The following is a 7,402-nucleotide window of genomic DNA, read 5'->3' on the forward strand; positions in this document are numbered from 1 at the left end:
TGTACCAATTTACATTCCCACCAACAGTGTAGGAGGTTCCCTTTTCTCCACACCCTCTCCAGCATTTGTTATTTGTTGGCTTGCTAATGACGGCCATTCTGACAGGTTTGAGGTGGTACCTCAAAGTGGTTTTGATTTGCATTTCTCTAATAATCAGTGATGTTGAGCATTTTTTCATGTGCTTGTTGGCCATCTGTATAGCCTCTTTGAGGAAACGTCTGTTCAGGTCTTTTGCCCATTTTTCAATTGGGTTGTTGGTTTTTTTGCTGTTGAGTTGTATAAGTTGTTTGTATATTTTAGAGTTTAAGCCTTTGTCGGTTGCATCATTTGAAACTATTTTTCTCCCATACTGTAAGTTGTCTTTTTGGTTTTTTTATGGTTTCCTTTGCTGTGCAAAAGCTTGTTGGCTTGATTAGGTCCCAATGGTTTATTTTTGCTTTTATTTCTGTTGCTTTGAGAGTCTGATCTAAGAAGACATTTGTAAGGTTGATGTCAGAGAATGTTTTGCTATGTTCTCTTTTAGGAGTTTGATGGTGTCTTGTCTTACATTTAAATCTTTAATACCTCTTTATTTTGATGCAATACACCCTGCAGAAACTTCCTGAGAAAGAGTGCTTGGGAAGTAAATTTTGATGTTCAAAAATATCTTTATTCTTGGAGTTCCCATCGTGGCTCAGTGATTAACGAATCCGACTAGGAACCATGAGGTTGAGGGTTCGCTCCCTGACCTTGCTCGTGGGTTAAGGATCCGGCGTTGCCGTGAGCTGTGGTGTAGGTTGCAGACATGGCTTGGATCCCGAGTTGCTGTGGCTGTGGCATAGGCCGGTGGCTCCAGCTCTGATTTGATCCCTAGCCTGGGAACCTCCATATGCCACAGGAGTGGTCCAAGAAATGGCAAAAAGACCAAAAAACAAAAAAACAAAAAAAAACAAAAAAAAACTTTATTCTCTGGTCATAATTTTTGGTAGTTTATCTGGGTAGAGAATTCTAAGTTAAAATTTTTTTCCCTAAGATTTTGAAAATATCTCAAAATAACATTTCTTCAAATGTTATTGATGATAAGAAAGACATGGTTCTGATTTTTGACCTTCCATGACAATTTTAGGGCTTTGTATTGCCATAAAGAGGTTTGGGGAAGACAAAGTTACAAGCAGCAATAGCTCCCATTGTGGCTCAGTGAAAACGAATCCGACTAGTATCTATGAGGATGGTGGTTCGATCCCTGGTCTCCATCAATGGGTGAGGGATTTGGCCTTGCTGTGAACTATGGTGTAAGCTGCAGACGTGGCTGATATCTGGCGTTGCTGTGGCTGAGGCATAGGCTGGCAGCTGTAGCTCTGATTTGACCCCTAGCCTGGGAATTTCCATATGCCATGTGCACGGCCCTAAAAAGGCAAAAAAAGAAAAAAAGGAAATAGTAAAATCTATAATTCAATAAACTTTGCCTAAAATTAAAAAAGAGTTTATTACTACATGTCAATCTGAGAATCACTAAACTCAAGATATACTGTAATAAAATTACTGGACTTGAATAAAAAAATTCTTTGGGCATGTAGGCAAATATAGCAAATGATGTAAAAGAGAGAAAATTTGAGTTTCATCAAACTTTTGTCAGCAATAGTTTATGGCAAAAGAAAATGGAGTGGTATATTCAAGATCCTCAAGGAAAGAAAATGTGAATCAAGGATTTCATATCTGACAAAACCGACTTTGAATATAAGGGGGCATAGGCAAACTATTATTAACATGCAGAGTTTCTTGCATGCTGTTCCCATGGGCCTTTCCTGCAGACTCTACTAGAGAAGAGCTTCAAACAGCCTATATGACTAGAGAGACACAGACAGGATAGCTGTCTGTAAGCACTCACATACCCAATGTTATCTGTACCACTGGTAGTTGTTTCTTCATTCATTACCCTGGAAATTTAAAGGACAGTTTCATTTTTGAAACAGTTCAGACTTAAATTTAAACTTGTACTGTTCCTTTTTTTTTTTTTTTCCCCCTGGGGCCGCACCTGTGGCATATGGAGGTTCTCAGGCTCAGGGTCTAATCGGAGCTGTTGCCACCAGCCTATACCACAGCTTACGGCAACGCTGGATCCTCAACCCACTGAGCAAGGCCAGGGATCAAACCCACAACCTCATGGTTCTGAGTCGGATTCGTTTCCGCTGCGCCATGACGGGAATTCCTGTACTGTTCTTTTGAAAACCTGCTCCCCTAGATTTTTTTTTTTCTCCCCTAGACTTATTCTTTCTGGAAAAGATTTACTCTCGTATGTTCTGTTTGCCAAAAAAGTTGTACATTTGAGAGTTTCCTGACCTTATGTTCCATCCCCTATACTGAAAGTTTTTAATGTCTCATATTTTAAATTCCCAAATGTCTTTTTTTGGGGGGGGGCATATAGAGGTTCCCAGGCTAGGAGTTGAAATGGAGCTGTAGCCACTGGCCTAGACCACAGCCCAGCAACACCAGCTCCTTAACCCACTGATCGAGGCCAGGGATCAAACCTGCGTCCTCATGGATACTAGTCAGTTTCATTTCCACTGAGCCACAGCAGGAACTCCTTAAATTTCCAAATTTCTGCTGAAAGATTTTCAAGAGGACCTGAAGCATGTTGATCCTCAGGCTGGACGCAGGCAATCAGAGGCTCCACACCTCCTACCCTGTCTTGGGAATATATACTCTGCCTACTGTTCCTACCGTGGGAGACATTTTCAAGTACACAGCCTTGAGAGAGTAAGGTAGTGTTGAGGCCATCTGGACAGTGTATGTAACTGAGCCCAGTTAGTTCTCCATATCAGCTTTACAATTCTGGCAGTTTGGAGTTCCAGTTGTGGCTCAGTAGAAATGAATCTGACTAGCATCCATGAGGATGCAGGTTTGATCTCTGGCCTTGCTCAGTGGGTTAAGGATCTAGCATTGCTGTGGCTATGGTATAGGCCAGCAGCTACAGCTCCCATTCAACCCCTAGCCTGGGAAATTCCATATGCCACGGGTACAGCCCTGAAAAAAATTTTTTTTTAATTCTGGCAGATTGGTATGGAGAGAGAGCTACTTGACTTGTGGCTACCAAAGGCAAGTTCCCTTATACCCAATCTCTTGGGATAGACCATGACGGAAGATAATATAAGGAATGTGGGAGTTCCTGTCATGGCTCAGCAGAAATGAATCTGACTAGCATCCATGAGGACATAGATTCAATCCCTGGCCTCACTCAGTGGGTTAAGGATCTGGTGTGGCTATGGCTGTGTTGTAGGCCAGCAGCTACAGCTCCGATTCAACCTCTAGCCTGGGAACCTCCATGTGCCATAGGTGTGGCTCTAAAAAGACGAAAAAAAGGGGGGGGAATGTATATGTACGTATGACTGGGTCACTTTGCTATTCAACAGAAATTGGCACACCATTGTAAAACAACAATACTTTTTTTTTCTTTTTTAGGACTGCACCCGAGACATGAAAGTTCCCAGGATAGGGGTCAAATTGGAGCAACAGCTGCTGGCCTATGCCACAGCCACAGCAACACCAGATCTGAGCCATGTCTGTGACCTATACCACAGCTCAGGGCAATGCCAGATCCTTAACCCATCAAGCAAGGCCAGGGATCTAACCCACATCCTCCTAAGTACTAGTTGGATTTGTTTCCACTGTGCCACAATGAGAAGTCCTAAAACAAATATACTTTAATAAAAAAAATTTTTTAAGTGAGTTCCCTTGATTATTAAACCTGCCACCTATCAACATGTTGTGGTCTTTCTTTGGTCTCTCCTTTCCCTCTATGTAAGGGGACTACTTTCCAAAAGATCATTTTCTTCTGATGTCTTTTACAGGGATCAAATACTGTTTCATGATGGAGTATCTTCTTTGATTTTGCTGTGGATATTATAAAGTTTTCTTCTGCTCTTTACGGTATCTGTTCCCCTGAGTTGCTTTTTCGGTCTCTGCATTTCATCATACTGACTTTCTTTCAGTGTATGGTGACCCTTTGTTGTCACCTCATATTTAACTGGAATATAGGAGCTGACTGAAGCTCTGTATGCACAGACTGGTTTGACCATTTGGGCAAGGACCCCGGTGAATGAAGAGACTTACAAATATCAGTTTGTGTAACTATTTTTCCTTCTCTGGGCTCATTCTGTTTTTCTCAAGAAGTATCTAGGCTTTTTTGCCTAGAAGGTATAACCCTTGGTTGCTACCACTCAGAGATGAACAGGAAAGGAAGCTGGCAGGGTGGGGCAGGGATGAGGGACTCTGCCTTTCCATCAGCAAATTCTCACTTATTCTGCCTTCTATCCAACCTGCACCTGACACCCACTCTCCATCCCTCAAGTGTGGAACTTCACTAATACAATTTCTTCAAATTATAAACCTCTGGTGTCCTGCTCAGCCTGGAGGAAATGTTACTGCCTAACTATGAAATGTAGGGGGGAAAAGAACTGGAATCTGTTTTACATGCAGACTTTCAACAAATCTTTGGTTCCACCCTATCATTTACCCTCCCTTTCACTGCTTCTGGTGTCTCAGTAACTGACTCTTTCTGTGGTTTTATGGGAGATGGCTTTGCTCTTTTTGTCATCCTCCTACAGAGGAAGCTAAGGTTTTAGCATTTTCTGTTCTACTAGTCATTAATTACTACTCCTTCTGCTTACTATCTTCCAAAAATTTGACATCACTAGTCCATTATTGCCTCTTTTTCTTTACTCTTGTGAATTCGTATATTTCAAACTCATTTTCTGTCACTTGAGGAGGGCCTTTGGAGGAAGCTATAAAGAAACCTGTTCAGCATGTTTAAAAATAAGTACTCCTTTCTACTGCTTGAATAAAAGTATTGTGTTACTTTCTATAGCAGGGTCTTTTAACATGCTGTTTTCTCTCTATAGAAGGCTATTCTTCCTTCCTTTCCTCTACGACATCTGCTCATCTGAGGTAGTAGTAGACTGAATTGTGTTCCCTCAAAGGTGTAACCCCTCTAGTACCTGTGAATGTGACCTCACTGGAAAGTAACATCTTGGCAGGTGTAATTAAGGATCTCAAAATGAGGTCCTTCTGCATTTAGGGTGGGCCCTAAATCCAATGACTGATGTTCTTATAAGAGAAAGGAGAGGGGAATTTGAGACACAGAGAGATAGAGGAGAAGACCCAGAGGGGAAAAGGCCATGTGAAGATGGAGACAAAGGCTTGAGTGATGCATCCATAAGCCAAGGATCTCCAGAAGCCACCAGGAGCTGGAAGAGGCAAAGATGTACTCTCCTTTTGAGCCTTCAGAAGGAGCCCAGCCCAGCCCACACCTTGATCTTGCACTTCTGGCCTTCAGCCCTATAAGAGTTTTGATAAACTTCTCTTGTTTTAACAAAGCCTCCAAGTTTATAGTTATTTAATGTGGTAGCTCTAATACACCTGGATAATTTCAATACACCTTCAGATCTCTAAATAAATGTCACCCTAAATTAGGTCCTCCTAATACACAAATTTATTGCATTCTTTCGTAGTTACAACAGTTGTCGTTGTACAATTACTTGCATAATTCTTTGTTTTATATCAGCTTCTCATGGGGGCGGGGCTATGTCTGTCTTGTGCACTCTTCTGTCTTCAGACCATGATGAAACGCCTTGCATTAATAGATGCACAATTCATTCATTTACTTTTCTGGAGTGTCTTCATTTTTTTTTTCAATTCTGCCCATCTTCGATAGCATAGCTGCAAAGCACTTTCTTGTTATTCCATCTACAGAACTGATAACCTATAATACTATAATTACTGTTTCATGTGTACATATTTATCTCCCCAACTCCACTGTGAGGTCAGGGCATTTCATTCACTCATTCATCCATTTATCCACAGACATTTTTGGTAAAAGCCATTTAGGTGTAAGCTATAGTACTGGGCACTATTAAAAACCAAGGATAAGTGAGATATAGCCTCTACATTCAAAAATCAGCCCTTTGTTTAGAGAGATAGAAGCAACTGGAATATATAAGGTGATAAATGCCAAAGGAGAGGGGGAAAAGAATTAGCTGGAAGGGGCAGGAAAGTCTTTGTAAAGGTGACCTTTAACCTCTCTATCCCCATCCCTCACCCCACCCCAGCATCTCTTGGGGGTGACGGCAGTAGCTCCTTCAAGAGTTAACAATGATTTTTCAGGCATGATGATTAAGTTGTCTTCTTCTCTGCACTGCACTCAAGACTTGGGAAGCCATCAGAAGCACATGCAATGTAGTGCTCCCGTCATATCTCTGGTTGTGGAGAAATCAGTGACTCTGTGGGCTTCCGTGTAATTTTCCATCACAGTTTTAACAAGCATTTGAGACTAAAGCAAGGCATTCTCTAGCAACTTTATTCTACACCTCTTTTTAACGTTATGTACCTCTATTTTTGCCTCCAGCACAACTATAGACTGTACGTATATGGGTTCATATTATGTAAGTATATATTGGTGTGCTTCCTCCACTAATTTGTAAGCTCAAGAAGGACCATGCTTATTCAGCACTGTATGTCTCTCCCCTAAAAAAATGCCTGGCAAATGATAGGTCTGCAGCAAATGTTTAAATAAATAAATGTCACTTTGTTAATCTTGCTCTGTTCTTGAAAGTTCTCATTCTGGATGATTTTTAAGAGTTAAACAGTTTTTTTCAAAGCTATGGTTATATGGGCAGCCACCAAAAGTGCCTGTAAATCGGGCCTTAAACTGATGGGTGCTCATTAAACCTCAGGTCTATATCCACTGTTCTATTTGCTTTGTGTTTCTGTAAGTAGGCAAGGTATAAAAATGCATCCACAGTGAAGCAAAGAGCAAAAATATCTACACCCTCCCTTTATACCACTATTATCAGAATGTGGCAACATTAAAGCCTGATGGCAATTAAATAATGGGGAATACAGCCTGTGCCCAGAAGAGGCCTGCCAGGACTGAGGATTCACAAAACACATGCATGTGTGCGCACGCACACACGCGCGCGTGCACACACACACACACACACAGAGGAGAGATTTCCCATAGACTCAATTCAATAGACACAATGCAAAAGACCTGTTGTCCATATGCCTGTGGTTTGCTTTCCTCCCTCACCCAGAGGTCTAAATGCCTGGTAATCAGAAAGTCTCTTGGAATAACTGACAGATGTGCCACAACCCCTCTTTGATCAGTGTAGTTGACATTGTGGGGCTCCATCCAGACCCCTTCATATTCCTTGTACCATTTCTACCCCCAAGTTTCTGTGTTTTTTCTCTTAACAGTCCACACAAGTGAGTCTTCTAAGCCCAGACCAAGGGCTACCAGAGCCAGCTGACCCACCCAGCAGGGAAGCAAAAGAGCCTGGGAGTTTCCCTCTCCCTGGAGGGGCCTCAGCCAATGACTGACTCATGCGGGATAGGAAAATTCAACTCCCTTGTCTGGAGTAGGTCTAAC

Source organism: Sus scrofa, chromosome 15, assembly GCF_054392235.1.
Source record: "Sus scrofa isolate SSC_HxYL_T2T_F1_AM1 chromosome 15, Sscrofa_HxYL_maternal_Yorkshire_Landrace_v2.0, whole genome shotgun sequence".
NCBI classification, from domain to species: domain Eukaryota; kingdom Metazoa; phylum Chordata; class Mammalia; order Artiodactyla; family Suidae; genus Sus; species Sus scrofa.